This window comes from Miscanthus floridulus, chromosome 9 (assembly GCF_019320115.1).
Source record: "Miscanthus floridulus cultivar M001 chromosome 9, ASM1932011v1, whole genome shotgun sequence".
NCBI classification, from domain to species: domain Eukaryota; kingdom Viridiplantae; phylum Streptophyta; class Magnoliopsida; order Poales; family Poaceae; genus Miscanthus; species Miscanthus floridulus.
The window spans coordinates 17,395,096-17,404,184 of record NC_089588.1 but is presented as its reverse complement, the minus strand read 5'-3'; the positions used below and the strand labels follow the sequence as shown (position 1 = coordinate 17,404,184).

At 44.5% G+C, this 9,089-nt stretch overlaps 1 long non-coding RNA gene across 1 annotated transcript; it reads left to right on the top strand.

Annotated features, from left to right (window-relative positions):
- Positions 1-5,694: 5,694 nt before the first annotated feature.
- LOC136481454 (uncharacterized) lies at positions 5,695-8,000 on the top strand. The gene is made up of 3 exons (XR_010764721.1): positions 5,695-6,087; positions 7,044-7,186; positions 7,666-8,000. It is a non-coding gene; the product is annotated as an uncharacterized lncRNA (long non-coding RNA).
- The last annotated feature ends 1,089 nt before the right edge of the window (positions 8,001-9,089 follow it).

Below are 9,089 nucleotides of genomic sequence, written 5' to 3'. Positions count from 1 at the left end.
GAGGGTTCGGGTTGTTGTGACTTGGGTAAGTAGCTATGAAACAACTAGGTTTTTGGGCGATTTCACGAGGACTCCTCCATCGGCCCTCGATCACCCTCGTTGCCTCCCTAGTCGGCTAGCAGCCTACCATGTCCATCTTTGATTAGCTACTAGCTGGCTAGCGGCCACCATGGCTAGCATGCTGGCATGACTGGCTATGGTTGGCTACAGTTGATCGCCCGCTTGTATGAGTGCTACATGCTTTTGGTCCATTGTTGGATACCTTTTGGTTGCTCCCATGCTCTATGGACTTTCAGCTTGTCCTCACAAGCAAACTCACCATGCCTAGCGTGGTGAGATGCTTTGGATGGCTTAACTATCATGGCTATGCTGGCACATGAGTACAATCTAAATCCCTTAACGAGGATCCATTGAAGGGCAAGTCTGGTGCCGTTCGCCATGGTAATTCCATCTCCAATAGGTCTTTTTAAGTTGTTGCAGTTAAAAAGCTCGTAGTTTTGACCTTGGGTAGGTCGGCTGGTCTGCCTCACGACGAGAACCAACCTACTTGACCCTTCTACTGATGATGCGCTTCTGGCCTTAATTGGCCAGGCCATGCCTCCAGCGCTGTTACTTTGAAGAAATGAGAGTGCTCATAGTAAGCCATTGCTCTAGATACATTAGCATGTGATATAATAGGATTCAGGTCCTATTGTGTTGGCCTTCGGGATTGGAGTAATGATTAACAGGAGCACTCGAGGGCATTCATATTTCATAGTCAGAGGTGAAATTCTTGGATTTATGAAAGACAAATAGCTGTGAAAACATTTGCTAAGTGTGTTTTCATTAATCAAGAATGAAAGTTGGGGGCACAAAGATGATGAGATACCATCCTAGTCTCAACCATAAAAGATGCTGACTAGGGATCGACGGATGTTGCTCATAGGACTCCACCGACACCTTATGAGAAATCAAAGTCTTTGGATTCGGGAGGAGTATGGTCGCAAGGCTAAAACTTAAAGGAATTGATGGAGGGGCACCACAAGGCATAGAGCCTACAACTTAATTTGACTCAACATTGGAGACTTACCAGGTCCAGACATAGCACTAATCGACAGATGGAGAGCTCTTTCTTGATTCTATGGGCGGTGGTGCATGGCCATTCTTAGCTGGTGGAGCGATTTGTGTGGTTAATTCCGATAATGAATGAGACCTTAGACTACAAACTAGGCCTCAAGCTTCTTAGAGGGACTATGTCTATTTAGGCCACAGAAGTTTGAGGCAATAACCAGTTTGTGATGCCCTTAGATGTTCTGGGCTACACGCGCAGTACATTGATGTATTCAAAGAGTATATAGGCTTGACTGATAGGCCCGGGTAATCTTAGAAAATTTCATCGTGATGGGGATAGATCATATCAATTGCTAGTCTTCAACAAGGAATGCCTAGTAAGCATGAGTTATCTGCACATGTTGACTACACCCCTGCCCTATATAGCTAGAGGTGAAGTAGGGGCAACTCCAATGGCACGCCATTGATCCAGGTGACATCTCCTCCTTGCCCTTGGATCAAACCGACCTTGAAACGACCTTAGATCAATGGTAGGGATCAAGGTGGATGCATGGGAGCATGCACTAAGTCGGTGGGTGCAAATATAGGTCGGTTGGTCTCATTGGGGCCGACCACCCTATGACAGGTGGGACCTCCCTCTTCCTTCTAGAAGCATGGCCCACTATCATAGTGTGTGTTCAATGCATGGATCTTTGAGTTTTGTCATGTCGGTTGATCAACTTGTGGGCCCATGAATCCATGTGCTCAGCTCCTTAGCCAATGAGAGAAGAGAAGCTTGGGATCCAAAGGCCGAGATTGACTCTTGAGTGTGTGGGAGGATCATGGAAGGCTTGAGAGGTGTAGTGGGCACATATAGGGTCAGCCAACCCCTATGTGGGGCCTCCAGCCATCCAAAGCTCATGTCTTGTGTACCTACAAGCATTTAATGACATGTACATTTGGAACCAAGTTAATTGTACCAAAATCACTATTCCTTTGCTTGTTAGCTCCCAAAAAGGTGTTTTGTTGATGGATTTGATTATGTAAAAGTATGGTGAAATTATTGTTAACAGCAATGCGATTGACGCACCGCATAACTATCTTCCTACATGTGCACTCATGTCCTTTCGGGTTGCCATCGCGGCAGACGGTTCCTTGGCCATTCCCACCACATGATTCTATCTCCTATAACCTCCCACTCCATGGCTAGTTCGTTGTCCAGCTCCTGCTCCAAGGCTAGTTCATCCCACTCCCATTCCCGCACCCGCTCCATGGTCGTCGTCTAGCAACCATTCCAAGGCTAGTTCATCCTACTCTCGTTCTCGCTCCATGGCTAGATCATCCCACTCCCATTCCTGCTCCCGCTTCCTCACCCATTTTGGCTCCATGCACGACACCCTCCCCTCCCACTTCCGTTATGGCTCTACTCACCAAATAATAATCAAGGTCGGTGGCTACATGGTCTAGCTATGGTCACGTCCTCAGGCACGATGGTGGAGTGATTTCTTCAAGAGGTCTGCCCCCATGAGGACTGTAAGCACATCCTCATTGGTTTAGACACCCAGTCGTATAGGGTCACCAGTCGGAATAAGATGACCCTCATGCGGATATGCGTCGGTGACCGGTGCCTTCTTTTCTAGATGTGTGATGCCGACAACATCCTGACTACCTCAGGCACTTCGTTGCGCATGAGGACCACGTCATTGTCGATGTTGTAGTCGCCAATGACTTCAATTGGCTATGGAAGGACCTCTGAATTAAGTTTTCCAAGACGGTGGAGCTTTAGGTCATGGTGTCTTTCATGATAAAAAGGGCGAGTGGCACAAGGTGCGAAACCTCACGCCCCTCGTGCAAGGGTGATGGGAGTATTCGTCAAAAACAAAGGTACCAATGTACGTGCAAGAAACTGGGATACACAGTGCCTAAAGGTGGATCAAATCAAGTATGTCTGCATCAATGCCTTCGCGGCGTACAAGGTCGGGAAGTTGTTGTAGAATAAGTATTGTTATAATCTCCACATCTCCCCATCCCCTATTCCCGATAGCTATATGGATGGCGAGGAAGACGAGGAAGATCAAGGGATACCAATGCACTTTGTAGAGATATAGAAAATGGGGAAGATCGTCTTCTACCCAGGCTGCCCAAGTAAGAAGTAGGTGACCTGGACTTGGGATCAAGCCCTCTGTCATGCTATTGGTCAAGTTTTCAAATCCAAAATTAGTGAGGAGAAGATAAGATGCCATCAGCGGTTGCTACGCAACCATGGCTTCCACTGTGTTCGGGCTAAGAGTGATGACAACAGATCTAAGCTTGAGTACCCACTTGGAGAAAGCTGAGCATTCATCTGTTCCAGTGTCCTGAAAGTTAATCTTGCTCTATATATGCAACAAGTCTTATTAGGGTTTATGAGTCGACTCATTGCACATATAGAGCAAGATTAATTTTTTAGGATGCTAGAACAGATGAATGCTCAATTTTCTCCCGGCGGATACTTAACGTTGGATCCGTTGCCATCACTCTTAGCTCGAACACAATGGAAGCCATGGTTGTGTAGCAACCGCTATTGGCGTCTTATCTTCACCTCACTACTATTGGATTTTAAACTTGATCCACAACATGAGAGAGGCTTGATCCTAGGTCTAGGCCACCTACTCCTTACTTGGGCAGCCTAGGCAGAAGGCAATCTTCCTCGTTGTCTCAATCTTGACAAAGTGCATTGGTATCCCTATATATTACTTGTCTTCATCATTGTCCGTAGAGCTATCGGGAATAGGAGACGGCCAGACGGGGAGATATGGACATTACAATCATACTTATTCTGCAACAACTCCCTAATCTTGTATGCCACGGAGGCGTCAATACAAGCGTACTTGATGTGGTCCTCTATGAGGCATGTGTATCCAAATTTCTTGTATGTACATTTCTATCCTTGTTTTTATGGCCACGCCCATCACCTCTTGCGCAAGGGCTGCAAGGTTTGGTACATTGTGCCACTCGCCGTTTTTTATCACAAACGGCACCATGGCCTGAAGCTCCACCGCCTTGGAAAACTTGATTTGGTGGTCCTCCGACAGCAGATCGAAGTTGTTAGTGACTATGACGCCGATGAAGACATGGTCCTCATGCGCAAGGAAGTGCTCGAGGTTGTTTGGGATGCTGTTGGTGCGACACATCTAGAAAAGAAGGCACCAGTCATTGATGCATATCTGCATGAGGGCCAACTAATTCCGGCCGGCCACCCTGTACCACTCGGTGCCTAAACCAATGAGGAGGTGCTTACAGTCTTCACGGGGGAGGACCTCTTGCAGAAAGCACTCAACCGTCGTGGTTAAGGACGGGCCTGTATTCCGAACCATGTAGCCACCGATGACCTTGATCATTGTCTGGTGCGTGTGGAGCTAGAACGGGAGATGGAGGGGCGACTGTCGTGCATGGAGCCTAAGCGGGTGGGGGAGTGGTAGAGTGAGCGGGAATGGGAGCGGGATGATCTGGACATGGAGGGAACAAGAGTGGGATGAATTGTCCTAGGAGCAGGACCTAGATGACAAACTGGCCATGGAGTGGGAGGTTATAGGAGATGGAGCTGTGTCATGCGAATGACCAAGGAACCCCCCACCGTGATAGGAATCTAGAAGGACACACCTGCATGCGTGGGAACATAGTTTTTTGGGTGCACTAATGGCATCGCTTAGAGCAAGGCTAATAATACAGTCAGCTTGCTGGTGGTAAGGTTCCTTACAGCCTTCTCTCAGCCCACTCATATAGTAGTTGGCTCTTTACAGTTAACACATGGCCCACTTGTCTCTCTCACAGACTTTCTTGGTTCTTGTGCCCAAGCCGGCTATAAGCTTACAGCCCGCTTCTCCTCTCTCTTGTCCCCTCTCTCCTCCACCTCAGCATTTAGTCAGCTTACAGCCTGTTATTATACTTGCTCTTAGTTTCCCTCTCTAGCGCACTTGAAGGACAACTGAGGGGAAGGTTGATTGGTGCTATTTTTGGTTTATGTCACTTTCCTCTATTTCAATACCATGTGAGTTTGTAAAGCCCATGCTACTTTCATTATGGGCCAACTCCTGGCCACGACGACCATACCCTTTCCTTACTATTGAAAGTAACATAAGGTCACCTTTATGCGTCAACTCCTGGTAGAAACGACCATACCCTTCCCTTGTACCGTAGAAAGTAACATTTTAAAACTTTGGTGCCACTTTCTAGAGTTCATCTTTAAAACTCTTTGGGGAGATCATCACCCCCCACAATGTTCATTACATACGGTGGAACTTGGCTCATTAATACATCTGAGCCACTACAGAACCAGAGTCTAACAATTAGCTAAACTCTGAAAATACTCTGTATTTTAATATTATTAGGTAGAGATATTTATTAGTTTTCTTTCTAATATTGGCAAGAAGGTGGTATTCCAAAGTAGGATTTATATTCTTGAAAGTTACTGCAAAGAATAAATCTAGAATCTAAATAATATGTTAAACCTAAACATTTCATAATAATCTTTATGTTCAAAATTATTGAATAAATAAAATCTTAAATTGAAATGACTTGTATATGATCAGATTCATACCTCCCGTCAAAGGTCGCCGCCACTAGTCCTTAAATCACGCCCTGTACGATAGGAAACAAACCGCACTCGCCACAAAAGGCGTTTCGGCGGCCTCTCCTGTCCATTAATCTGTTCGTGCCAACCTCCCCTACAGCGCGGATGACTAGATGCGATTTGGCAGATCATGCGGGTGATTGGCCGGAGTCCATTATCTGGAACTGGAATTGGGGATCGACCAACGGCGATCGGGCTGTGGTGAAGGTGTTCACGGAGGAAGCCTGGTCACACTCGAGCCCCGTCAAGCGTAGCGATATAGTTTCTCAATCTAAACGCCGGGACATCATGGTCGATCGTTGTGCACAGGTAATTTTGCATCAATCTTGTTTACCTTCGATTAGCTATTACAGGTATATGCTTGGCTCGTAAAGGCCAACGACTTCAAGACATCTGGTGACATCAAAGTAATCAGATCAAGGATCCATCCCTGAATATTATTACAGGTAACAACCGAATCTACACAAGAGAACGGAATAGGTTAGATTAATTTATAGTAGGATTTAGGCCATATGTTTTTTCATATAGAGTCCATGAGGATATCGTGCAGATCAGCTATACCTCTAAATTTGTGACTGGCGTATATAATATCTCAACAAGATCTCTACTGTACTAGACTAAGTGGCAATAGTAAACTTATTTGTGTGGAAATTTATTTTATTTCATATCGTCCGAATTTCTGTATATCCTTGGCAGAAAATGTACTCCAGCAGCTGATTTATCTTAAAGGAAAGAACAGTCAAGGTTTTTTTTTAATGAAAAGGAGTTAGAACATATATAGAGAACAAGAAAATGTTGGAATCACTTAAACACTAATAGAATATGCAAAAGGTGTCACCATATATGTTCTTATTAACTGTACTAGAATGCATATGGTATTGGGTTTGTATCCAATTTGCCACTTGTGGACCATCTTTCATGTTTACTTGTGACCTGTAAAAGAAAATCCATGACAAAAGCATGGGCTCTAGTAGTAGCAGGATATATAATGGCTGATGATAGATCTAGGACTAAAGTTTAGTCCGTGTCACATTAGATGTTCGATGTTAACAAGGAGGACTAAACATGAGCTAATTATAAAACTAATTGCACATGAGTAGACTAATTAGCGAGACAAATGTATTAAGCCTAATTAATCTAGCACATGTTTACTGTGGCACAACATTGTCAAATCATGGACTAATTAGGCTTAATAGGTTCATCTCGCAAATTAGCCTCCATGTGTGCAATTTGTTTTTTAATTAGTCTATATTTAATACTCCTAATTAGCATCTAAACATCCGATGTGACGGGACTAAAGTTTAGTCCCCTAGTATCCAAACACCCCCTAATGTTCTATGCTGCAGTACAAATGTTTACATTGTCTGCTCTTGTGCTCATTCAGGCCACTCTTACATTTTAGGATTGCTTCTCAAAGACGAATGACAGAGTCGATCTGAATGGACCTGAGCAGATTAGAAGTAATTACGACTGCCATTCATATGCCAAATCCAAATATGCTACAAATTGGTATTCTTGAGCAAGCATGGAGTCTAATACAACAAGGTTTGGATTGCAATTTTTATAGGATAATACAATTTCTATAGGCTAATGCGCCCAATATTTTTCTACTATTTTGTTTGGCTTAGTAGAAATTTTATGAAGTTTTGATAGGAAATTACTGCTAAAGCAGGAATTGCCTAACGTATTACCCCAAAAACTACAACTAATTTGGCAAGTAAAACTTGTGATTTTTTTATGTTACCTTTATGTAATCAGCGTGCTACTAGATCTTAATTAGAAGACTCGTTTTCCTTTTGACTATGATCATAAGTAGAGACAAATAAAACCTACCGTGATCTTCAAGTAGGCAGTAGTTTGTGCTTCAATTTCTTTTTTATTTATTTATGGGTTTCATATGCTCTATGCTGGTAAGATGAAAGATAGTGTCCCTTATCTAGTTGGTCTACTTCACATTTTGTGAACCTTTTCTTAACACATCTAATGAAGGCTATATCTGATTTTTGTGTGGTTGGGTTCACAAGGGAGCATGGCACTGTTCGCTGAAATGAAGATGAACTGGTTAGTATTATCAATACCTACAATTCTTACTGAATGTGCACAATGTTATTTTGAGAAGGTTCATACGTGTTATCACTAGCATGGTACTGAAAAGTGACGCTATAACATGGGGTTCTACTGTTTCAAATTCGATACATGTGCAATGGGAGTTTTCTTTTTTACTGTCTCGTTATGTAATAGAAACTATAATAAGGTGGCTGCTTGTTAGACTTTTGTTCTGTAGTAGCTGAGATGTATTAATGAGCCAAGTTCCACTGTATGTAATGAACATTGTGGCGATGATGATCTCCCCAAGGGTTTTGAAAGTGATGTACTCTCGAAAGTAGCTCTGGGGTTTTAAAATGTTACTCTTTCTATGGTATAAGGGAAAGGTCTGGTCGCCAATGCCAGAAGTTGGCCCATAAAGGTGACCTTATGTTACTTCCCACGGTACAAGGGAAGGATCTAGTCGTCGTGGCCAGGACCATAATAGAAGTAGCACAGGCTTTGAAATGTCACATGGGATGAATTGAGGAAAGTAGCACGAAGTAGGAAAGTGACATAAACCAAAAGTAGCACCAATCAACCTTCCACTTTGTTGTCCGTCACGTGCGATGGAGATGGAAACTAAGCGATGAGATTAAAGCATCACAAAACTGTCTTCCCACGCGTGCAGTCGTGTCCTTCTAAATTCCCATCATTGTGGGGTGGTTCCTTAGCCATTTGCACCACGCGGCTCCGCCTCCTATTACCTCCCACTCCATGGCCAGTTCATTGTCTAGCTCCCGCTCCAAGGCTAGTTAATCCCACTCCTGTTCCTGCTCCGACTCCATGGCTAGTTTGTCGTCCAGCTCCTGTTCCAAGGCCAGTTCATCCACTACCATTCCTGCTCCATGGCCATATCATCCTACTCTCGTTCTCGCTCACGCTCCCCCCACCCATTTTCACTCCATGCACGATAGTCACCCCTCCCACTCCCGTTATGGCTTCATGCACCCGACAATGATAGGTCAGTGGCTACATGGTCTGGACTATCCTCACGTCCTCTAGCACGACGGTGGAGCGTTTTCTATGAGAGGTATACCCCTATGAGGACCGTAAGCATCTACTCGTTGGTTTAGACATGTGGTATAGGGTGGTCGGCCGAGGTATGACGACCCTTATGTAGATACGCATCAGCGACCGGTGCCTTCATTTTCAGCCACATCAACAACATCCCCGAGGACCTCAAGCACTTTCTTAAGCATGAGGACCACATATTCGTTGGCATTATAGTCGCCAATGACTTCGATTGGCTGTGGGAGGACCACCAAATCAAGCTTTTCAAGACGGTGGAGCTTCAGGCCATGGTGCCATTTGTGATAAAAAAAAGGGCAAGTGGTAGAAGGCGCCAAACCTCATGACCCCC